The following is a 26,574-nucleotide window of genomic DNA, read 5'->3' on the forward strand; positions in this document are numbered from 1 at the left end:
TGGTTCCTCGAATTATCTTAGCTGTAAGCCTTATTTGTTCCAAAAAGTTTTCCCAATTTTTCTTGGTTTTCTTACAATTCCACTTCCCCCAGAGCGTCTGTCTTTGGGCTATTGTATTGTCATAGTCTTCATTCCACCACGGATGCTTCCTTCTTCTCGTAATTATGAAGCTACTTGCACATCAAATGAAGGTGTGAGTACAAAGCAACAGGTATTCCATAGCTAAGTGAGACAATGAAACGGCGTTTTAGAAATAGCAGAAGAGATACATTGGTTAAATTACGTCAAGTAAAGGCAGTACCAACATTGTTTTGTTGATGTGGACGATTATCACTTATTAAACGACAGGATAGAAAGTCCAGGTGTTAGTTTTCTGAATGATATATCCAGCTATATGCTTATTGACGGGGAAGAAAAGAAGACATCAGGCAATAATTGAACATATTTAATAAAAATGAAGAAGTAGTGACGTACAGGAACAAACGAAAAGAGTTTGTAACACCAACACTTCATGTCATTTGCAATTTTCAGTCCTTTATAAATAATACTTTACCGGCGTTATGCGTATACACTATCTGATCAGATGGATCAGGACGACCATATGCAATGGACAACAGCCTCCAGCGTAAAAGGAGGCGGGAAGTACTTTCTTGTCAGTAGAGAAGCAGTAACAGCAGAATGGGACGGTCAGGAGGGCTCAGTTACTTCGAACGTGGACTAGACATTGACGTCACCTGAGCAACAGATCCATCAGGGATATTTCAACTCTTCTAAAGCTGCCTAGGCTGACTGTTGGTGATGTGATTATCAAATGGAAACGCGAGAGAACAACCACTGCTAAGCCGAGAACAGACAGTCTGTCGAGCATTGTGGAGGGTGCTTATAAAAATTCGCGTGAAATCAGCGGAGGGAATCATTCTTGAGTTCCAAAGTGCTACCACCAGCTCAACTAGCATAATGACCGTGCATAGGGCGCTAAAAAAGAATTGGCTACAATGATCGAGCAGGTAAGTCACACATATCTGTAAATAACATTGACGGCGATTGAGACGGTATAAAGAAGGACGCCACTGAACAGTTCATGACTGGAAACGAGTGCTTTGGAGTGATCGCGCATGCCCTGTGGTAATCTGATGGAAGGGTTTGGGTTTGGCAAATGCCTGAAGAGGTTTACGTGCCGGTATGTGTAGTACCAACAGTGAAGTACAGATGGACCGGTGTTACAGTATGGGGGTGTTTTTCGTCCTTAGGGTGTACTCCCCTTGTTGTGCTTAAGAAACCGCCGAATACGAAAACATTTTACAGCATTGTATATGTCTGTATCAGTATGACAATGCAACTACAAAGAAAGCAGCATCTGTGAGGAAATGGTTTGTGGATAGTATCATTTCTGAAATGGGTTGGCCTGCGCAGAGCCTGGTCCCAATGGAACGCTTTTGGGGTTGGTCAGAACGTCGACTTCGCTCCAGGTCCCGTCTGCTAACATCACTATCTTCTCTGGTTTCGGCTCCTGAGGAAACATGGGCCGCCAGTCCACCAATGACATTCTGACACCTCACTGGAAGTGTCCTTATTGAGTTCGAGCCGACACATTAATGTACACTAATAGGTGTCAGGATACTTTTGATCAGATAGTGTACTTCTTCACCGTTTATGTATGTTTATGATTTTGTACTAAATATGGGCAAGTTCTATACGTCTGATGAAAACCGAAAAACATCATCTAGTTTACTGATCCATTTATAGGGCCCGTAGAACTATAACGAGAGGATAGGAGAAGCTGGAGGGAAGCCCCTCTCCGTTAGGGAGCCAAAACGCTCCAATGGAAAAGGTGGAATGCGCGAAGTTTGTGTACCAGCTGAGAACTAAGTACCGATCGGTCGTTAGCTGTAAAACTGTGTACCCTCCTGCTGTGGTTGCGAAAGTAAAACATCTACAGTTTCGAGTATAAAGATTGTACTGCAAAGTAAATGGTACGTACAGGAGGAGTCATGTGTAAACCATGTGCACATTAAGGTTACTTCTGCGTAAACTAATCGACATCGATCAGGTACTTCATATAATCGGTTCTAGACAATTCAGTGTTTCTTTTAGTATTGTACAAGCACATGGGCCAGTGTTGATCGTGTTTTCTTTTGTGAAAATAGTGGCAAAATTTAATATGTAGAATGTTTGTCTCCAGATTGTTATAGACCTAAGCCATATTACCTTAAACAGTATCCCGGTCAGAATTCTAAAATGCACCTTAGGATCATAACTGCAGTAACAAATCTATCTCAGATTAATAAATCCTTGATTAATAATTTTCTTGATGGACAAATCTAAAAAGGTTTCAAGTGAGCTGTTGAGAAATACTGAACTTACATTTCAATTTTCATAATAAGATTTTATTTAATACTACATTGTTTTAATGTGTGACTACAATATATTCAAATGGCTCTGAGCACTATGGGACTTAACATCTGAGGTCATCAGTCCCCTAGAACTTAGAACTACTTAAATCTAACTAACCTAACGACATCACACACATCCAGGATTCGAAACCTGTGACCGTAGCTGTCGCACGGTTCCAGACTGAAGTGCCCTAGAACCGCTAGGCCACAGCGGCCGGCACAATATATTCATCAACGTATATTTACGATAGTGTAAAGCCTATGTAAAGAAAGTAGACCTGCACATTAACTTCATGAAAACTTGAGAGATTACTTTATTTAGAAACATTCAGATTGTTTTCGTAATCTTTAACTTGAGGAAGTGATTTACTTGATAATTAACATCTTACAGCAAATTACAAAATTAGTAGTACAGTGAAGGACTTACTCAATGACATAATTTTCTCATAAATCAGTTACTTACCGAAATTTTGTGTTTTACAATTACCTTGATTACGAAGTACCCTGCTATAGTTTGCAATAACTACTTTGTGTGACCCAACAGAAACGTTCCAGAAGCCGAAATTTTTTTGTTTACTGAATATCTTATGTTTCAGAGGCGAGTAAAAAACTATAATACTGATTGCCTAAACGGACCGTTAGTGACGAGATCACCGTCAAAATTTAGTAAACTAATGATACACGAATTATAGAGTTTTGAGTTGGTGTTGTACGTTTGTGGCAAGAACGCAAAAAAGTGGAATATCATTGTAACTGTTGAATTATAAGATAAGGCAGAAGGAAGTCGGCCGGCTATAGAAAACATGAATAGAGGAAAATACCTGAGGGCGGAAGAAACTAAATATGGTTTAATCCTCGATTATAATGATGGAAATAATAATGGAAATAATGATGAGAATGACAGTTGTGTTAATTAGTTATACTATAATTTTGTGTTCATCTGGATTAAACGATAGGCATTTAAAACTGTTTTGATTTGTATCACCAGATTATTGCATATTGCTGTGGTTGCCCTAACTTCACCCAGTGAATTAACATGTCAGTATCTTGTGTATTTATAGGAGAACACTTTGTCATAATTAGCTTTTTGATTCTGTTACAAACAAAAATTAAACTCCCTGACACACACATGCGAGCGAGTGAGACAGACACAGAGGAGAGAGAGAGAGAGAGAGAGAGAGAGAGAGAGAGAGAATAGGAGCATGTGTGAAAACAAAAGTAAGAACGCAAGGTTCGGATGGCGGACCACAACGAGCAGGAAAATAGTCAGACAGAAAAATAATAGGGTGCATGCAAGCAGCAGAAATATAAATACCGTGTTTTGATAGCAGAATGTTCTAGCCTGGGAATGCTGTTCACTAAAATTACATTTACTGTGTTTCAGTGCCTCTATCTGCAACAAGTATATTCACATTAGCACAAGGTCGACAAGAAAAATAAGAACGATTGCGCCAAATCGCCAACCAACTTCATAAAAACATATGATACGCTAACCTTCTAGAGACTAGGGTAATTATTGGAACAGATATAAAATTGTTTTAGGCCTAATTTTCGTTCAGTAATTATTTCCACACCCGAAAAAAACATGACCAACTGATGACACAAATTTATGACACCTCTATGACCAATAAAGAGAGACTGCGTTGTTAGCATGTTCAAGTGGAACCCAGTTTCCGCCACTTTAAACAGATTTTATTGACTAAATGCTTTTACTTGAGTTGTATCAATGGCGACCCTTTATACTTCTTATTTGGTGATTACTGCAGTTCTTTATTTTGGCTCACCTCCTCGCAGTGGTGAATGCATTGCCACAAAGGGTAAAGGAACCTGGAATTATGTAATGGACAGTTGCATGTGGGTAGCGCCTGTCAGGATCGGTTACAGTTAACGGCTCGACCGTTCCGTGTTGACCTTAGCCCACGGTAACAAACCACTGCGGCTCCAGGAATAAAATACATCGCGTGAACAGTGTTGCGTGCATGCGAATACCAATTAGGTCCACTGAATGGATCAAGATACACGGCTAATACCAGCTTTTAATTCGATAAAGCTGTTTTCTACTTGATGAGATTCAGTGCGCGTTACTTAAAACTCCTCCTGTGGCCGCTTTCCGCCTTGAAACACGCACTTGCCCCGGCCAACACCACTTTCGCTCTTACGAATTACAGTGACAAAGCAGATGGTGAAGGGCCACATTTTGTTTAGCTTGCATTCGCAACATACGACTGATTTAAGACTACTTTGAGACAGATTTCATGCATTGTGATGGCTCAAAAACTTGGAATTATTTTTTTGATTAAAACCAATCCGTCTCACACATAGGAAACGTTTCCATTTATTACGAAGCGGAATGCATGAGCCACAGTGAGTTGTTGGCCATGATGATTATGATTTCTCTATTCACCAGAAGCCGGCCGGAGTGGCCGTGCGGTTCTGGGCGCTACAGTCTGGAACCGAGCGACCGCTACGGTCGCAGGTTCGAATCCTGCCTCGGGCATGGATGTGTGTGATGTCCTTAGGTTAGTTAGGTTTAATTAGTTCTAAGTTCTAGGCGACTGATGACCTCAGACGTTAAGTCGCGTAGTGCTCAGAGCCATTTGAACCATATTCACCAGAAGTAGTCTCTTTGTCATTTTAGGATACATACTTCACTTCTGTTTCCTGTTGTTGATCGTTTATGTTGGGGGAACTGTCCTGTGACAAGCGCTACGTGAAGGCTTCTTGCTGCGAAGCCATTTTAGGCGACGGCATTGGAGTGGTGCTCCGAGCTATCGGTAGTTGAATACAGTAAGAGTCTCACTGGTAAGAAAAATCTTGATGTAGTGATGAAGTAATATGAAGACAAAAGATTACGAACATCCCCTTTACAGGCAGTTTTATTGGAGTACACAGTAGTAATGATATTTCAGAATCATCTGAGACTATGATCTGTCAAGCATCTCCCATAAAAAACAGTCGACTCTCCATCATTAGGACTCCAGACTTCCGCCAGTGAGGATGCAATAGAATCTATTTTACTGGTGAAACATTCAGATAGAGTGAAGTATCTAAAATTGCAACTATTATATGATAGCAGATTTCTCTTCCATTCTGGGATTTTGTCCTATATCCGTCTTGCTGAGACGATCACTAAACTTGTTCGACTTCTCAGCGAACAGAGGCACTCATACAAAGTACGTAGGTGACATATATGTGAATTATGGTTGTAATTACTTTATTATTTGTATTTCATTTTTTTAATTTGTTATCTCTTTGTTTCTTCTCTGATTTCATGACAGGAAACAGGAACTACTAAAATGACTCTTACAGTAATGATTCATTTTTTTCACCTCGTTAACTATTTTTAAAATGTAGTCTCAGTTCCAAAGTTATCTTTTTAAAAAGTATTGAGATAGATATGGCTAATGTTAACTACGTACAAAGGTTTCCTCATTTTGTCCTACTTTCAGATGCCAGCACGGCCGCGTGATAGCGTTTTACTGCTTGGAAGACAACGGAATCAATACCACTAGCCAACTGTTGAAATTTCAGCCACTGGCGGAATGTGAGAAATGTGACTCCGACATGCCTGAAAAACAACTGATCGTATCCACAATGAAATATCTGTAGTTGCGTGGTATTCTAAGTAAGAGGACTGATGAGATTAATCACATCAAGAATACTGTAGGTTTTGATTTATGTTGCTACTGCGGATATGTATCAAAAGGAAGAAGAAGATGTTTGAATAAAAACTTTACGGTATTGTTAAACAGTAACTTTGCAGTTGAAATAAGTTATCTGCCCGCTTGAGGGTTGCGATCTCGATGTTCCCTAGTTTCGCAGGCGAATTACGCGAAAAAAAATTCGCTGAATGTTGAGAAAGGCTATTGTGATTATTCTCATCAGTAAACAAACTTCAGGGTGTTCTGTGGCCGAGCGGTTCTAGGCGCTTCAGTCCGGAACCGCGCTGCTGCTACGGTCGCAGGTTCGAATTCTGCCTTGGGCATGGATGTGTGTGTTGTCCTTAGGTTAGTTGGGTTTAAGTAGTTCTAAGTCTAGGGGACTGATGATCTCAGATGTTAAGTCCCATAGTGCTTAGAGCCATTTGAACTATTTTGACCATACTATCGGTTTTTGTTGATAAGAGTCTCCTTTATCAGCCAGTCTGTCGTCGGCGATCTTGAGTGTTTGTTTCCGTGTCACACAGCCACCTATCTCAGCTGACACTTTGAATTAATTCAATAATCGTGAAAATGTCGCTTGCGTGCCAGCGCGAGTTGTGCAGCAAATTGCTAATCCAGAAATTCCGTGCATCAAGAGCCAAAATCTACTGCATCTAAAATAATTGATGAAAAATTTGATTTAATTTTTTTTAATGATATCTGAGTCTCATAAGGTTTCAAGTCAGTTGTTGCATCTGTTTACGTGAGAAGTTGAAAACGAGTTTTTTCGTAGTGTATAAAGTCCGTCTCTGCTACGAAATACAGTGAGGTGACAAAAGTCATCAGATAGTGATATGCACTCATGGAGATGGCAGTAGTAACGCGTACACTAGGTATGAAAGGGCCGTGCATTGGCGAAGCTGTCATTTGTACTCAGTTGATTCATGTTGGGAAGTTTTCCGATGTGATTATAGGCGAACGACGGGAATTAGCAGAGTTTAATTGCGAAATGGTAGATGGAGCGAGACGCATGGGACATTCTACTTCGGAAATCGCTAGGGAATTCAATATTCCGAGATCCACACCGTCAAGAGTGCTCCGAGAATACCACATTTCAAGCATTACCTCTCACCACGGTCAACGCAGTGGCCGGCGGCCTTCATTTAACTGCCGAGAGCAGAGCGGTTTGCGTAGAGTTGTCACTGCTAACAGACAAGCAACACTGCTTAAAATAATGGGAGGAATCAATCTGGGACGTACGACGGAGAATCTGTCAGGACAGTGCACAGAAATTTGGCGTCAATGGGCTACGGCAGCAGACGACAGGCGAGAGTGCCTTTGCTAACAGCAAGACTATTGCAGCGCCTCTCCTGTGCTCGGGACCATATCCGTTATACCATAGACGAGTGGAAAACCATGGATCGGTCAGATGAATCCCGATTTCAGTTGGTAAGAGCTGACGGTAGGGTTCAAATGTGGTGCAAACCCCACGAAGCCATGCACACAAGCTGTGGCTTCATAATACTGCGGGCTGTTTTCACGTGGAATGAACTGGATCCTCTGGTCCATCTGAACCGATCATTGATAGTAAATGGTCATGTTCGGCAACTTGGAGACCGTCTGCAGCCATTTATGCAACGATGGAATTATTGGTACATGACAATGCGACATGTCGCTGGGCCACAATTGTTCGGCATTGGTTTGAACATTCTGGACAATTCGAGCGAATGATTTGGCCATCTAGATCGCCTGACATGAATCCCATCGAACATTTATGGGACGTAATCGAAAGATCAGTACGTACATAAAATACTGCATTGGCACACTTGCGCCATTATGGCCGGCTATAGAAATAGCGGGGCTCAGTATTTCTGCAGGGGACCTCCAACGACTTAATGATTCCATTCCACGCCGAGGTGCCGCTCTACGCCAGGCAATAGGAGATCCGACACGATATTATGAGATATCCCATGACTTTTGTCAACTCGGTCTAAAAGGCTGTCTGTTTGATTGCCATACACATTTTACCTCTAAATTGTGGAGTATCATCTGATAATTTGCTTCTTACTATATCTGTTCAAAATATATATGATAAAATACTATCGGAAATGGAAAGTTACACACCATGAACACACTGACTGAACGCTAGTTTCCTCGTGAATCATACAACTCGTGGAATCATGGTTTGACATTCGTCGAAGGGAGTCTAAATACTGGACAGTATTTCGCAAGAATGGTAAACCCTCTTAACAACCCTTCATGAAGAGGGTACTAAATGGCGTATTTCGGTAGGATAATACAACACCCCACACTGCAGTTCACACCACAAATACCCTCAGGAATTTACAGTTGCTATACTGGCCTCTCCAGTTCGCCGATTTGTCACCCATAGAGAACATCGGGGATGTGATGGGTAGACATACTTTGACAGCAGTCTCCAGCCAGCAGTCTTCACCAACTGACACAGCATGTTTTTCAGGCATGGCAAGAAATTTCTCACGGTCATACTCGGAGACCGCTTGCTTCCAAGAGTACAAGAATATAATACTGCCCATAGGGGTCACAACTCATATTGATAATGGTGCTTGACTTCAGTTCCCAATGCCGTGAAAGTTTAATAGTTCAGTACCTAGTACGTGATGAATATCTCCACAAAGTTTGATAAATGTAGGACTGTTGCTTCATGATAAAATACTTTCCATTTCTATCAGTATGCTGGGTGTTCATAAATTAGTTATACAAAAGTAGACTTTAACTGTAAAAAGGGTAAATAACTTACAGAAATGTTTGGTACAGTACTGAAAGCAGTATATCTTCAAGTTTTATTCCCGCCTAACACTGTTAGTTCCCGACGTTCCGGCTAGGTGGCATGCGCGAATGAATTATTCCAACAATCATCGTGGAGTCATATAATGGTGGAGAGAGTGCACAATGTTATGTATTGTTTAACGAATCCAAATGCCCTACTATAGTTCAGAGACAATTCATGACTAAATATTGCAAACCATCACTTCAAAAACAAACTTTTATTAATTGGTACAACCGTTTCACCAAAACTGGCTGTGTGTCACATAGGTTGCTGGGTCAGGATTGGCCAGCAATCTCTGAAGCAGCAATTTAACAAGTTCTGTAGTCTTACATTCGAGTCTATGTAAGTCCACGAGACGTGTCAGCTTAGAATGGAATATGCCTAGTGTTACAGTATGGAAAATAAGGCTGCCGAACTTGTCCACTTGCTGTGTCAGAGACCGCTGGCTTATCCAGACCCAGCGTCCTATGTGACTCACAGCCATTTTTGGTGAAACGGTTGTACCAACTAAAACAGTTTGTCTTTGAGGTGCTGTCTTGCTGTATTTAATCCTAAATGGTCTCTGGACTGTAGTAGCCGATTTAGATTCGTGAAACCATAAACAACACTGCGCACACCTGCACCGTTATGCACTGGTGTGCAAAATTAAAGCAGCAAACCGCTATTTCCCCGTCCTGTTTCTAAATCAGGATATAATCATACCAATCGTCAACAAACGTACGTAGAATCGTGTTCTGCACAGAAGGTGGCATTCCGGTCAACGGACATGCCAGCGGTGACGGCAGGGCACCCATGAAATGGAGCAGTATTTGTTGGGTAGTCCCACATCCACAAACTCTGTGTACATAGCCACAGACGGTGCAATATGGCACAGAGAATATCCCTGTCAGACTCTGTGCAGTGCAGCGGTGCAGGAGGAATGAAGACAGGACAGTCGCAAACTGATCTGGCCCGATGGCTTAAAGTGAATCGTTCTGGCGACAGTTTATGGAGAGACCAACACTGTGTCCCGGAGGCCAATACAAGGCTGGACACTTGTGACATCAGGAAGAGTGGACCGTTATTTTTCTGTAAGGACACAACGGTACCTCCTTAGTACTGCACGACAACTGGTATCTGACCTCGCAGCATCCACTGGATGTGTTGTAACGAGGCAGACAAACGGTGTACAGAAGGCTTCGGCAGAGTGGCCTTTAATGTCGGAGACTTGTTGTAAGTGTACCCTTTACGCGCCTTCCCCAAAGGGAACGTCTAGAGTGGAGTCGTCAACATGCCACCTGGACAGTCGAACAGCAGGCCAATATTCTTCTCACACAGGAGTCCCGATTTGGTCTGGAGAGTGATTCTTGACAGATGCGCATCTGGAGGGAACGTGGAAACGATTTCGGGTCCCAAACTTTGTGGAAAGAGATCGACATCGAGAAGGATCCCTAATGGTGCTGGCGGGGTTCGTGTTGACTACTCGAACAGCTCTTCATGAAACTGCACAGGTGAATAGGTAACGTTTAACTCCTGTCGTGTATAGTGACGAGATCTTGGGACCTCGTGTGCGGTTGTTGTGAGTTGCTGTAGGCCCAGACTTAGTAATGATGGACAATAATGCTCGACCTCATAGACCTCGAATGATTGATGTTGCACGCATGGAGTGGCCTGCTCGCTCTCACGATTTCAATCCCACGGAGCATGTCTGGGATGCACTGCGCAGATGGGTTGCATCACGTCAGCATCCATTAACCACTCCCCAAGACTTGCGAGCAGCTCTGTAGGAAGAATGGGCGTTATTGCCTCAACATGAGACTGATGACATTATTCACTGCGTGTTCCGTCGTTGTCAGGCCTATGTTGCTCCCAGAGGCGCTCACACCCCATACTGAGCTCATTAATCAGCTGTCGGAAAGTGCGTGCAAGTCCGTTAAGTTGGAAAAAACGATTAACATTGTTGTCTACCGTTATGCAAGCTGCAGTTGTTCACGTTCTATATTCTTTACGTTGTTTCTGCTTTACTATCACCTGTTTATACTATATTGTGGCACAATGAACGCAACCATGCAAAACTGCTTAAATTTTGGACACTAGTGTGCAACTCCATGTTGACAGTTGGAATAATTCATTCACGCGTGCCACCTAGCAGGAACGTCGGGAGTTAACAGTGCTAGGCGTGAATAAAACTTGAAGATATATTGCGTTCAGTGCTGTATCAAATGTTTCTGTAAGTTATTTACCCTTTTTACAATTAAAGCTTGTTTTTGTATAGCTAATTTATAAACACTCTGTATTTTTACTCATTTTTACATTTCGCAGTTTTTCATATTGGTTATTCTATTCTTAAGTTGAGATGTGGTGCTATAGACGAATGTTGAAAATTAGATGGACTGATAAGGTAAGGAATGAGGAGGTTCTACGCAGAATCGGAGAGGAAAGGAATATGTGGAAAACACTGATAAGGAGAAGGGACAGGATGATAGGACATCTGCTAAGACATGAGGGAATGACTTCCATGGTACTAGAGGGAGCCGTAGTGGGCAAAAACTGTAGAGGAAGACAGAGATTGGAATACGTCAAGCAAATAACTGAGGACGTAGGTTGCAAGTGCTACTCTGAGATGAAGAGGTTAGCACAGGAAAGGAATTCGTGGCCGGCCGCATCAAACCAGTCAGCAGACTGATGACAAAAAAAAAAAAAAAAAAAAAAAAAAAAAGTTACATGTAACAGTTTCGTGCACAATTTCGACAGGGTTTCAACATTTTTATTGATTCCACTCACGATTTATGCGCTCCTGTCCTCATTTCGGTACCGTTTCACTTTTAATTTGTTTATTTACTATGTGTAACATTGTCAACAACTGCGACACATTCTTCCGTCGTCGTAAGTTTCTTTTCTGACGACTGTGTGTAATTCAGTTTTCGTTGTTTGTAGTGTACGTGCATACGTTTCTGTCTGTGATGTGGAGAGGAACTGACAAAGAAAGGATTCATTAGGGTGGAGAAAGTCGCAAACATTGGTTTTTATCGTGATCTGTGGTGTACGTGTTCTCTTAATATGGACGTAAGCGGTGGTGTTAATTGATAGACTGAATGATTAATCGTGTAGTATAGCTCTCCTGTGCTGAAAAACGCGCCGCGGCCATTGTCAACATTCCAGACAGGAAATTCTGACGTAAAAGAAAAGTAGTACTGATGTGAGAAGTGGACCAAGCAACACAGTAAATGGAATAAATAAAAAATATAGTAATCCTGAGTAGCGTATGAGCTAAAAAGTAGCTTTTAATGTAATTGTTTGGGAATCACGCCAGAAGACTGTAAAATAGAAACATTTTTAAAACCATTTTACCATATATCTGTCACATACAACAGTAAAAAGGGAAATATATTATGAAATAACATAATATACATAAAAAGGTAAAATGTTGTGCCTTTAGATCTTATAGAGAATTTTCTATCAATTATGCTGCCCGAAGCCGCTACTCTACAAGGGGACTACTATGTAAAACCTCAGGGAGAAGGGCTGTAGTGGGGAGATTGGTTTCTGCGCAGTCTTAACGTCGCCGCTGATTTCACGCTCTGTAGAGAACTCTGGGCGTGTGTCCATTATCCATTTCTGATAAACATCGATTTACAGATACAGGATAGAATGTTTCTCGGAGGATTCAGGGAACGCTAAATATTCCCACTTTGGAACACCGCTTCTGTGAAGCGTAGAGGCTACATCTTGTGTATACACGTAGGGCGGGTGGCAGAAAAAATGAGGAGGATAAATCACTCCCAAAAATAAAAACCATCCTCCTTACCTTTCTTGTACGTCCATTACACGTTCATCCTGTTGCAAAATATGTAGCGTTCCCGGACGACACATGGGTAATCTTACTCAAGAAGAAATCTGCAAAAAATGCAAGAACAGTAGCCATAGATGCTAGTTGTCAGGCTTCACATTACTGTTTAAGGAATGTAAAGTTATGTAACTGCTTCTAACAACCACGTTCCGTTTTGCAGCTTGGCTACAGTCTCTTAGTTCCAATATGATCCAATAAAATCGATTCTCTTCAGAAATAACTAAGGTCTTTACTGTGTTCCCTAAATTGCGTATTCACTTTTAACATTGAGTGAGATATAAGGAAAAGATATGTTGGAACTTGTAATACCTCCTGACATTTGTATGTTTCTTAACACTTGACGTCTCAAGACAGTTATTAACCGAGTTGTGCAAGTAGCCATTTCTTAACTCTTTTTTTAAAAAAAAAAGACATTATATGCAGTTCTCCAGATCAAATAGTAGTAGATTATGATGAAAAAAAGCTTAAACAAGAGATATTAAGCATGTGAGAGTCTTAAAAAATTTTGGGCGTGCATGCATATGAGAATTAAGATTAGATGCAATGCATTCTGGAGCTTCTCAGACTACTCACTTCGGTCATTTTTTCATCTCGTGTTATTGAAAGCCCAAAAGTGCAACAAATACTAAGATATCATATTTTGCTTATTTTCGTTCAATAATATTCTATGGTATTCTTTGTCAGCCTCTCATTATGTAGAATAACTTGTGTTCTTACCACGGTCAGCCTGTGGACAACTGTTTCAACAGTTTGCTATTTTACCTATAGCATCACAATAAATTTATTTGCTCATGAAATTTGTTACAAATTATTCAATTCAGTTTAAAAGAAGTAGTGATTTGCATAGGGACAATACTAGAAGAAAGCTCACTCGACGAAAGGTCGGTACCCAAGGACTGGAAAGCTGCACTGCTCACACCAACATTCAAGAAAGACAATAGGAGGAACCCACTAAACTGCAGGTACATATCATTAACGTCGATATGCAGCAGGATTTTGGAACATATGTTGTGTTCGAACATTATGAATTACCTCTAACAGAACGGTTTATTGAAACACGGTCAACATGGATTTAGAAATCATCGTTCTTGTGGAACACAGCTAGCTCTTCACTCACGTGAAGTGTTGGGTACTACCGATAAGGAATTTCAAATTGATTCCATATTTCTAGATTTCCAGAAGGCTTTTGACAATGTACCATACAAGCGGCTTGTAGTACAATTGCGTGCTCATGGAATATCGTCTCAGTTATGTGACTGGAATCGTGATTTCCTGTCAGAGAGATCACGGTTTATAGTAACTGACGGAAGGTCATCAAGTAAAGCAGAAGAGATTTCTGGTAGTGTTGTAGGCCCTTTGTGTTCCTTACCTGTATAAACGATATAAGAGACAATCCGAGCAGCCATCTACGGTTGTTTGCAGATGATACTGTCGTTTGTGTTTTAGTAAAGACATCAGAAAAACAAATTGTAAAACGATTTGGAAAAGATATCTTCTATGATGCGAAAATTGGCAGTTGACCCTAAATAATGAGAAGTGTGAAGTAATCCACATGAATGCTAAAGGAAACCCGCTAAACTTCGGTTACGCGATAAATCAATCAAATCTAAAGGCCGTAAATTCAAATATAAATACGTAGGAATTAAATTTACGAATAACTTCATTCCCATTGAAGTTCTTCGTAAATTTAATTCCTAGGTATTTAGTTGAATTTACGGCTTTTAGATTTGATTGATTTATCGTGTACATCGAGAAAATTCAAAGAATGGCAGCACTGTCACGGACGTGTTACAGGATTTGGATGGCCATCATTAAAGCAAAAGCGTTTCTCGTTGCGGCGGGGTCTTCTCACGAAATTTACATCACCTACTTCCTCCTCCGAAGGCGAAAATATTTTATTGACGCCGAAATACATAGGGAGAAATGATTATCGTAATAAAATAAACGAAACCAGAGCTCGCACGTAAAGATATAGGTGTTCGTTTCTTTCGCGCACTGTTGCAGAGTGGAATAACAGAGAATTATTGTGAACGTGGTTCGATGAATCCTCTGCCAGGCACTTAAGTGTGGTTTGTGAAGTATCCAAGTAGATGAAGATTTAGATAAAAAAATATTCTTCAATAAATCTTCATTAAAACTGTCATTAGCTAAAAAGGGGGTGCATAATGTCGCTATCAATTTTTTTCTCACTTAATTACATAAAATGTGTGACAAATAGCCATTCCAAGTATAGTACTCAATATGTTCGTCAAACTGCTGGTGAAACCTTTGTGCGGTGTGGACAGAAGGCTGGAAGGGCGATATTTCTTTGTATCTTTAACACCAACTTCATTATGTATTAGGATTGATTTTCTTTTTGTTCCAGTCTACAACGATACTCCGTAATCCGCCTTACGTGGCGAAAAGTACCATATACCACTACTTGTCATTTCCTTTCATGTCCCACTCGCAAAGGGGAAAAACGAGTATCTATATGCCTCCATATGAGCCCAAACTTCTCGTATCTTATCTTACGGTCCTTACGTGCAATGTATGTTGGACGCAACAGGATCATTTTTGCAGTCTACTTCAAATGCCGGTTCTATAAATTATCTCAATAGTGTTCCTCGAAAAGAACGCCGTCTTCCCTCCAGGGATTCCCATTTGAGTTCCCGAAACATCTCCGTAAAACTTGCGAGTTGTTCGGACCTACCAGTAACAAATCAAGCTGAATTACTTCAGGGTCTTCCTTTAATCCCACCCGGTATGGATCCCAAACACTCCAGCAGTACTCAAGATTAGGTCGCACTGAAGTCCTAGAATTTTCCCAATAAACCAAAGTCTACCACTCACCTTTCCTACCATTATCCTCACACGCACGTTCCATTTCACATCGGTTTGCAACGTTACGCCCAGATATTTAATCGACGTGACTGTGTCAACTGGGACACTGCTAAAGCCGTATCGAGAATATTGCGGGTTTGTTTTTCCTCCTCGTCCGCATTAACTTACATTTTTCTACATTTCGAACTAGTTGCCATTCATCACACCAACTACCAACTACAAATTTTGTCTAAATCATCTTGCATCCTCCAACAACCACTCAACTACGACACCTTACCGTACAACACAGCATTATCAGCAAGCAACCGCGGATTGCCAACCAGCCTGTCAGCCAAATCATTTATGTATATAGAGAATAACAACGGTCCTATCAAAATTTCCTGGGTCCCTCCTGACGTTATCCTTGTCTCTGATTATCGCTCTTCCACATGCTCGTACCTTCTTTAATAGCCTGCAATGGGACATCGTGTCAGCTTTCCGAAAATACAGAAATATGGAATGCGGCTGTTGCCCTTCATCCATAGTTCGCAGGATATCTTGTGAATAAAGGAATTGCGTTTCGCACGAGCGATGCCGCCTTCTAAAACCATGCTGATTCGTGGACGTAAGCTTCTCGGTCTCAAGAAAGTTTATTGTATTAGAACTGAGAATATCTTCAAGGATTATGCAGCAGACCGATCTTAAAGATATTGGTCTGTAATTTTGGGCGTCCGTTCTTTTGCCCTTCTTATACACAGAAGTCACCTGGGATTTGGCAAATGTTCCACTGTGCAAACAACTTGAAAATATTTTGACTAAATGATTCATGGATTCGTCATCTTTCAGCTTTAAAATGTTGACTGAATGGTCATCGCTACCAGCAGCACTTCGATTTTGACAGAGTGTCTGTAACATGTTTGACTTCTTAGAGGAATATTGCTGGGATTTTGGTGACAGAAGCACCTATTCATCTAGGATTATGGTATTGTCATTTATTTTACGGCGTAGTCCACATGAATTCGGCAGGCTAGGAAAAAATCTTACCTTCATAGTCTCGGATGTTATTGAATTTAGCATATGTTAAAATGAAGGACTAAGTAAGGAGCACATATTTTTTTGTTTTCTCCAAAAAAATTTTTGCTCCGAGATCCAGTCCTCCAAAGATGACACTGCGCATACCATTTTGAAGATACAAAGTTTGGGAAAAATTTTAGGATGCCACATCTCTGGAAAAGTTCTAGATATTATGTTGTGGTTTTTTTATTTGAAAGGTAATTGCTTTATGACTACAAAGAAATCCTCCATTTGGACTTGTCTGTCAAAGTTCTTTTACTATAGCGTTCTGAACTTTCTTCATAATTTATTAAAAAAATATTTTTTTTCAAAAATGCCAATCCATGAAATTTTTCTTTTTTCTGTTGATTGGTATCATAGTACCGAAATGGAGAGCTTCCAGTTATAGGTTGAACAGGTTTTATAAACAACTGAAATTTTTGCCATACATAAAACCTGCTTTATTACCACATAATCACATAACAATCTCATAAAAATCAAAACCTAGCCTTATTTAACACTTTTAGTTTTGAAGAAGAGACTCATTTTTCAAGCATTTTAAACGGTTCCAAAATGTATGTGAAAGGTCCAAAGACTTAAAGGTTTCAATTTATACAACTTCAGTGCACTCTGCTTTGTACTGAAATTAACCACTCAATGAACTAAAAATATGATCCACTGCTACAGTATCTTCCATTGATATCGAGAGATGCCTTCCTGTTGAACCAATAGGAACTGGAGCACTTACAATCTTCAAAACATTGTGAACGGGAAGTGAGCTCTCATGGAGTTGTTGCTGACCTTCAGCTGGAAGCCTATATCCAGCAGCTGGTCCTTGTGATAGCATAAAGTTCATTATAATTTCGTTTAACTCATAACTGCTGTCTATAATCTCTGCAATCCACCAGTCACAGTCATACACACACGCCACAAACATCTCCCTTCTCAGGTTGTGAATCTGAATATTATCCTGCTGTTTCTGAGGTGTTGGCTGAATGAACGAAATTTCTTCTTTCTTGCTGTTTAAAGTGCGTGCAATATGAGTTCGCCAACCACTTTGAATCAAAAAATGTGGCTTCTGAATTCCTTTCACAGGAATAGTTTGTTTGGACCATTCTTTTTTCTGCTCGCAGAATTCTTTGGACAAAAGAGCGAGGACTGTGAAAGTGTAAGATTTCACGACTCTCGTAAAATCCTCAGCATTCTGAATCGCAGCTGTATTTGGTCTGTAAAGATTACGTTTTGTAGCATGGTGCTTCAGCAAGCCCCCTACACCAGCACAAGGCCCCTTCCCGTGACCAGTAGCACTGTATACCCAGTCAGTTGACACAAGCGACTTACTCAATTCAAACAGCTGGTAATGATTTTTAAAATGACTAGGAGTACCATCAGAAATAATGATTATGTTCTCTGCCCCTGTTTGCAGTTGAAAAATTTTGCGCATTGCTAGCACAGCATGTGCTGAGTCATGTCCTGTGTCATCACTTATTACTGCAATACTTGTGGTCTTGCTTTCAAAATATGTCACTCCCATAAAAATTGAAACCTAGACATTACTCCAATGATACCCTTGTATTTCTTGTGGGAAAATTGCAGACCAGTTCCCAGCAAAATCACAGTGAAGCACTAAACATAGTTCTTCAGCCTGTACACACCCTTTCACTTCTGCAGTGTGTTGTTGCAATTTTACACAGATGCTAATGTGTTACTGCTTTCACTGGCCATTTACCAAGTTCATCAATGAAAGTTTCAAATGCAACAGTTTCCTTAATTAGTTTATTTTCCTCCCATGCCACATATACAATTGCTGCAGAGTTATCTGCTACGTCTTCCAGGCCAAGTGTCTCTAAAGACAGTCCTCCCTTTCCAGTGCAGTCACCACATTCTTGAAACAAACAAGTCTCTCGCTTTACGTCACAGACCACTACCAAGGTATCTTATGTCACGTGTTCCAGTAAGTTCTTCAAAGTTATCACACAAAGTTCAAAATTCGCGCAGTACACACATAAACAGACATCTCTAGGTGGATGTGGAACTGCCCACATAGGTCGTAGTGCATAAAATTTTGATCTTCCAATATGTGAAGTTGTATTGCTGCTCTTATAAATTGCAAAAGTTTCTCTAATGCTGCTAGTCATGTACTTCTTCACTTTCACAAGTTTTTGAACTTCAGCTGTTGCAGTTATAGTGTCTTTTTTGTTGGCACTCTGGCGAGAACAGTCTCATTTTTCTTCCAGATAAAATGACTGCACCATTTGAACTTGAGCTGCTTCTACAGGATGACCATAATAGGGATCTGATCTTCCAAAGACTCCTTTTACAGAACTCACATTTCTTGATTTGTCTACCATGTACTTTGATACTGACGGAACGTGGTTGAAAATTGTTTTCTTTGCAAATGTCTCTGGAATAATAGTTAAAACTTGCACCTTTTCTCTGTAGGATGCACAGTATTCAACAGCTGAATTGATATTTGTGAAAAATTCCTGGCAAGAGGTGCAAGAGTGGTTTGATTCATTTTCTTCTGAAGATGGAATTTCTGCCTCGAAGAGTGTGGTCAGTTTTGCTGTAGTGTATTCATCCAGAGCTTTAATAATTTCTCTGCGCTTTCTTGATGCATAGAGCTTATGACCCGAAGTCACTGACCACAGTTTCTTAACAGGTCTATCACCTACCTCTGTAGTTGACTGATACAGGGAATTTAATTCTTCCTCCACTGATGCAAAATCTGCATCATCTGCACCATGGGACGCTTCACCTTGTTCAGTTACTATCGTTGATGTTATCCTGTCAAAACTTTTAGAACACAAAAAGTTGTCACTGGGAACGTCTTAACTTTGAAACAGAGTCTTCAAATGAGAACACTTATTCCCAATCTGAACAAAGTCTGTTTTATTGTTTGTCTTATATATCACTCTGTTATGAATATGCATGTAGTCAGCACATTTCACCCTCCTGTGGCCCCAGTCATAAGACATTTCAAACAGTCCTTTTCACAAACCACACTCCAACTGTATCAACTGGCAAATTCCTCATGAAAACACAGAACTCACTGGATGGTCTCAGATTTGTTAGAAGTCTCTTCAGTAAACAAATTAGCACTGAACCACTACAATACAGAAACCTGCAATGAACAACCCCGACAAAGAAACTGACAAGAAACTACAACACAGTGTAAGAAATATCTGCAACAATGAAAGTGAAAAGAAATAACTGCAACAAAAGGAAAGTGATAAATAACTTCAACGAAGACAACAGAAATAAATGTTGTAACAAAGAAATTAGTAAGAAACAACTTCAGTGAAGACATACATTACCCTTGAAAGTTAAAAAAATGATTTTTTTAAATAAGACTTGTCCAACTTAAAACTGGAAGCTCTCCATTACAGACACTGTAGTAGAAAAAATATAACTTTTCTGGATTGACATTTCCGAAAAAAAATTTCTTTAAATTATAAAAAAATGCCATGTATGGAAGTGAAACATGGACGATAAATAGTTTGGACAAGAAGAGAATAGAAGCTTTCGAAATGTGGTGCTACAGAAGAATGCTGAAGATTAGGTGGGTAGATCACGTAACTAATGAGAAGGTATTGAATAGAATTGGGGAGAAGAGGACCTTGTGGCACAACTTGACTAGAAGAAGGAATCCATTGGTCGTACATGTTCTGAGGCATCAAGGGATCACCAATTTAACACTGGAGGGCAGCGTGGAGGGTAAAAATCGTAGAGGGAGACCAAGAGATGAATACACTAAGCAGATTCAGAAGGATGTAGGCTACAGTAGGTACTGGGAGGTGAAGAAGCTTGCACAAGATAGAGTAGCATGGAGAGCTGCATCAAACCAGTCTCAGGACTGAAGACCACAACAACAACAACACAAAAAAATGCAAAAGGTGACAGTAAAAGAACTTTGACAGATATGTCCAAAGAAAGGATAACATTGTAGTCATAAGGCAATTATCTTTCAAATAAAAAAAGCTAACAAAATATCTACAACTGTTACAGAGATATAGCATTTTAAAATTTATTCCGAAATTCGCATCTTCAAAATGGTGTTCGCAGTGTCATCTTTGGAGGCCTTTATCTTGGGGCAAGAACTTTTTTTGGAGAACACAATACAGAAATACGTATTTCTTACTTACTCCTGAATTTTAACATATGCTAAATTCAATAACATCCGAGACTATAAAAGTAGCCCCCCTGCCTGAAATGATACGGATTATGCCTTACTGTACAGGTTAGTACAAAAATTGCTAGTATTAACTATTAAAGTAATATATAGAGTATATCACAAAGGATATAGTGCCTGCAACTTTTTGTAGCCTTTGCTGGTGGGCAAGTTTTGGTGCGACAGAAATGACTATACTGGAGTGGCCGGCACGAAAGTAGAGTCCTCAAGGTCATGGCCGCTGCCTGCCGCCAGCAGGAGCTGTGGGCTATGATTCGCTCGCCTCTCGGCTTTGTTGCCTTGTTGGTATCATTAGCGGTGCGGTAGGTCAGAGCAGCTGAAAGCTCAACGTTACCATCCTATATCGAATGTTTAGATCTGATCCCAGTGTCTTACTGCCTTTAGGAAGGTGCTTTGACGTGTGTTCGGCGGTGAACAACAATGCAGGAGCAACAGCCTGCTTTTAGTACTCCTCCGATTAATCATCGCCCATGCTAGTTCATTAACCATAGGCTTCATACCAGAGGCCAAACTTGTTTTTCGTGGTGGGAAAAATTCCTGCCAGTCCAATTACCATTCAGAAATGAATGGAGGAGTTTTTAAGAATTGGTTTATTCGATTGTTGTCTGCGCTGGAAGAAGGGTCAATTATCGTGATGGATAACGCCAGCTACCACTCCACTTAGATAGAAAAGCTGCCACGTTCAAATTGGCGCAAGGTAGGTATTTTGGAATGATTAAAGAGAGACTGTTTCATTTTCAGTCCACGAAACGAAAGCTTAACTCCCGTCTAAGGAAGAAATTGCAGGTGCCAAAAAGACTTACGAATAAGATGAAGTGGCAAACGAAATGGGACACCAAGTGGTACGTCTACCACAGTATCACTGCCAGTATAATCCCTCTGAATTGATATTGGCCCAAGCTCTTGACAATGTTACTCAGCAGGACTGGGAGAGGTGCATAAAACACGCAGAAACTGATTTCTTGAACGAGGGTTTAAGAGACACCATAGTGGAATCTGTGATGATACACCTGGATGAAACAAGCGACAGTGAATGGAAAGACACGGATCCAGGAGATACTTCAGTTTAGGTAAGTGGCGTCTATGTAAAAAGCTGACTTGATTTAAATGTTTGTCTATTCATTTCAGTTACAGAGGACATACTGTGAATGTTTTGCCTTACAGTAGATGTCTGATAAATTCATTACAAGCGGTGGCCATTAGTTTATTCGACAGTCACAGTCAACTCAAATAAGATTGTCAATTCTGCATTAATTAACAACAGTTTTTCCTAAAAACCTGAATCGAATGTTTTTAAATTCGGATATAATTTTACTGCGTCCGTTTTAGTTCTACATTCGAAATTTAACTCCTTTTTTTCATAGAAGGATTTACTGGCTCTTTCGTAGTAAGGGTAATGCAGTTCATAAAATGACAAAACGTTGTGGTGCTTTTGTATCGACTGTATATATAAAAAGTGTAGTAACATCAGAACAGTCCCAGCACCTATTCTGAATCTTCGAGAAGAGCATAGAGATCTATGATATTTGATGGCTTTTACAAAAAGCTAGAACGTAGAATTGTATTAATTTAGTATGACAGAGGATAGTATCTGATGGCTAGACAAGTACAGATAAAATAGATTATTCTGGCCAGTCACTTCAGGACACTGTGTTCTCCACCAACTTCGTTTTTAATTAAGAAACTGTAATGATGGACTAAATTTGTAACACAAGACAGTGACATTGCATTAGTAAGAACGAGATTTTTGTGTACTAAGCACGTATTGTGTGCTGAGAATAATAGACTTGCAGCAAATTTAGATAGAACGTGGGTTTCTCAAAACCTTTCGAACAAATATTTTGCTCGAATTCAGTGAAAATATTGGCTTCAAAATAACCCCAATTACTTTTGCATGGCGTATGTTGGCGTTCTGAGTGATGGATACACTTGCAGCAAAATTAGATAGAACGTGGGTTTCTCAAAACCTTTTGAACAAATATTTTGCACGAATTCAGTGAAAATATTGGCTTCAAAATAACTACAATTACTTTTGCATGGCGTATGTTGGCGTTTTGTGTGATGGATTTAATGATGAAGGATATGTATTAGCAGCCAGTAAAATATTTTTGGGAATTCTCGGTCATATTAAAGTGAGCCATCCGAGCAAAACTCTTGGCGATGGCCTACAACGACTCACTGCGCACGGAATATCGCGGAAGTAATTTGCCTCTGTACGTGATACGGTACAATAATGATGTCTGAAACGTTACCAAAAATAATTTTGTAGTTTTTTTAACAACTTTCTTGCAGGAAGTTTCTCCACAGTCCTACAGAACGAAAATTATCAGCGACTACGTTTTCCACTACGCAGTCGGCACAGTTTCACACCTGTTAAAGTATTTAATTTTTATCTCAGAATACATTTATGTTTCGAAAATAAAAGATGAAGCATATGCATCTGTAAACTTTGAGGATTTTTTTTTCAGTCCAGTTACACTAGTGATTCTGTTACTACCACAGGTTGATTTAAAAAATAATTTTCCTCCAAAATTTCTTGCAATGTTAGTTTTCATTTTTTTTCCAAGCAGCTAGTGAGAATTTTCTTTTGGAAAGAACTCATCATATTCTAGACTAAAAATAGAGTTTCCCAATATTGTTTTTTGAATTTTTATAAACATTTGAAATTATCACTATAAAAAATCTGTCAACGCTGTGAAGACGGCGAGATGACCTTGAAGCCCTATTTTTGTGCCGGCCACTATAGTCACGGTACGGGGCGCTGAGAGAAGGCAGCAGCTGTCCAGCGCAAAAGTGGAGGCGTCGATGTTAGCTCAAGGCGCGACCGCGACTGCAGGAAAACAGCCGGCATGTGCCAAAGAACTCGCGCCAACCGGAAGCGGCCAAATACCTGCACACACGGCCGTCTACAGAGCCACAACGTTAGCCTTGCGGAAACATGCCTCTAATATGCTCTGTTTTGATAGACTCCCGCACTCTGTGCATGTGTAACACGGTTTACAACTGAGGTTGACTTTTTTAAAAATTCATTTGGCTTTAAAATTATGTACCTTGCACACCTACATAGCCAAAGTGGCTAACACGCGTCTTCGCAGTGTCTCTCGACTTGGAGGTTCGCCAGTTCGAATCCTAGTGGTGGATGAAATTTTCAGTGGCAGTATTTGGTTAGCAAGGGGGGAGAGCTGGTTGCCTAAAGTTCCTGGACACCAGACTTTGTGCAATGTCTCATGAGGAGAGGCACATTGACCCATATGTTAGATTGGGACATTAAGCTAGGCAGTCCCCTTGGTGCTATTCAATAGGAGTGTGCTATGAGCCGGTTTCACCAGCTCCCTTCTCCCTTCATCATCATTCAACACAAAAACGGCAACACAAACATGGCAACACACCATAAAATCATCCATTACACTCCACATAAGACATAACGCTCACATATCCGGAAGGAAAGGGATCTCTGTGCCTGACGAAAGAACACCCTCCCTGACTAGGTGACTTATCCAACAAGCCATACGATTATTAGAAATATGCACCAGATTAGCTACTTATTATAACTAATCCCTATTCACGACAGACTATCTTGGCATTTATCGCCATTGTCAAGTACCCGAGAATACAATTTTGGTGAGAACGTGTACACATGTGAACTTCATTGATATTGTACTCACGTCTAGAATGATGTGACGTCCCTATTGCGTCGTTAGTGAACTGTCTTATAACTATCACTGTTTCGATAAGATGCTGAAAGGCCTAAATATACTGAAAATAATACATTAATTTTGGTTCGACAGTAGTTTGAAGTTTCTATTCTGTCGACCTTATATGTTTGCAAAGATCATACATATGAACAGTGATGTTATTTTATTAACTAAATTATGTCACGATTATCCTTGGTTGTTGTGCATATTGTTTCCGATTTACTCATTTTCGTGTTCTAATAGTTCAATAAAGTATTTGAGGTAGTACTTGTGCCTCGTTCAATATTTCTTGTGACTATTTTCTCTTATGCATATAGATTTTCAATTCTTGAAGAACGTCCAATCAAAACCTTTTAGTATTCTGTGCGGAGTGTATTTTCGATTGTATCAGCGGTGTGGTTTTGATTTTTCAAATGTAGAAAGATATTCTCGCTGTGTCTAATGTGCTCTTTTTATCTGACGTTAAAATGTCTTCCTATCTGGAAAATGTAAGAGGTATTAGAGCTGCCACATGTGATTTTATATATGCCTAGGTTCTGGTGATAGCGTAACGTAAGTTTTGCAAAACGTTGTTATTGGTTCGAAAGGCTAGTTGAGTGTTTGTGGCTTCAAAAATTGCATTAATTTTGTTGAATATTCTATCAAGTTAGACTCTTGGTACTGTCTTTTTTTATTTTAGAGATATTTCTCGATTTAGGTGTATCTCGCTATAGCGTTGTGCTTTGGTGTTGTACACTTGTAGTATAATTTTTTATTATTCTGGGGTCAAAGTCACTTGTATAGGCTATAGACCGGAGTGTGTTTAGTTCTTTTTGAATAGCTGTTTTCTAATGGTAGGTTAAATGGAAAAATGCTAGCTATGGATGTCAAATCATTCCAGACGTAAGTGCAATATGGTCACTTTAATATAAATGACATACATATATATATCCGTTCCCGCCAAAATTGTATTCGCTGGTATTTGGCAATGGCGATAAATGCGGAAACAGTCTGTCGTAAATAAAGATTAATTATTATTAGCAGCTGTTCTGATGATCTTTCCAGTAATCATGTCATTATCTGACATTATACTACTGGCCCTAAAGAAGAAAAGAAAAAAATGGTTCAAATGGCTCTGAGCACTATGGGACTTAACTGCTGTGGTTATCAGTCCCCTAGAACTTAGAACTACTTAAACCTAACTAACGTAAGGACATCACACACATCCATGCCCGAGGCAGGATTCGGACCTGCGACCGTAGCGGTCACGCGGTTCCAGACTGTAGCGCCTAGAACCGCACTGCCACTCCGACCGGCCAGAAAAGAAATGCCTTACGATTTTACTTATTATATATCTTCTCAGTTGGTCAGTTCTAAGAGCGAGAGCATACCCAAGATCTGAGATGAGATGAGGAGAGAGTGGAAGGAGGAGGGGGGGGGGGATAGGCACGTATTAATTCCGCGGTGAATCGTTTTAAGATTTACGACAAATGGTACAACGTACACTTGCTGCTGGTCGCTATCCGTTATAATGTTTCCGTTTTCTGCAGACTAATACTGCACTGATGTCTGTTCGTGTGGCGACCTCAGTGTGTGATGATCGTTATTGGGGGGGGGGGGGGGGGGGGTAGATGGGAGCGGCAGGCCACGTTAGAGACTACGACCTTAAGAGTAGGAGGGAAAGCAAGCTTATCTCGCTACTTTTTTTAACAGATAAAAGGCACAAAATTGGGGATGTTCTAAACGGGTTTTGGAGTACAAGCCCATCATCAAGCGTTAATCATTATTATAGTCTGACGATGGCCTGGTAAGCTGAAAACCAGCTAATTAACACTGCTGAAAATCCACATTTCTGTGCTTTTCATTTATAATTATGAGTTTGTTTCGACATACAATGATGGAACAATGGTTTAACTTGCGAATTTTCATTTAATATTTTCATACATCGTAGTATTTTGGAATAGTCTTCACTGAAGAATTAAGTGGCCCTACTTACTGCTCCGAAGCATGTGCCAACCCATTGTCAATTCTCCAACAGTTGTAGAACTTCTTTGTGTTGTCTGTGTATCGTTGAAAAGGATAAACTGGAATACGTGCAGCCATAAAATTCTTTTTTGTGTTGTTTATCGCCAACTGAAGCGTACACAAAGATGACGATACCACATATCCTACTTTTAGCAT

The sequence above is a fragment of the Schistocerca americana genome, chromosome 4, assembly GCF_021461395.2.
Source record: "Schistocerca americana isolate TAMUIC-IGC-003095 chromosome 4, iqSchAmer2.1, whole genome shotgun sequence".
Taxonomy (NCBI): domain Eukaryota; kingdom Metazoa; phylum Arthropoda; class Insecta; order Orthoptera; family Acrididae; genus Schistocerca; species Schistocerca americana.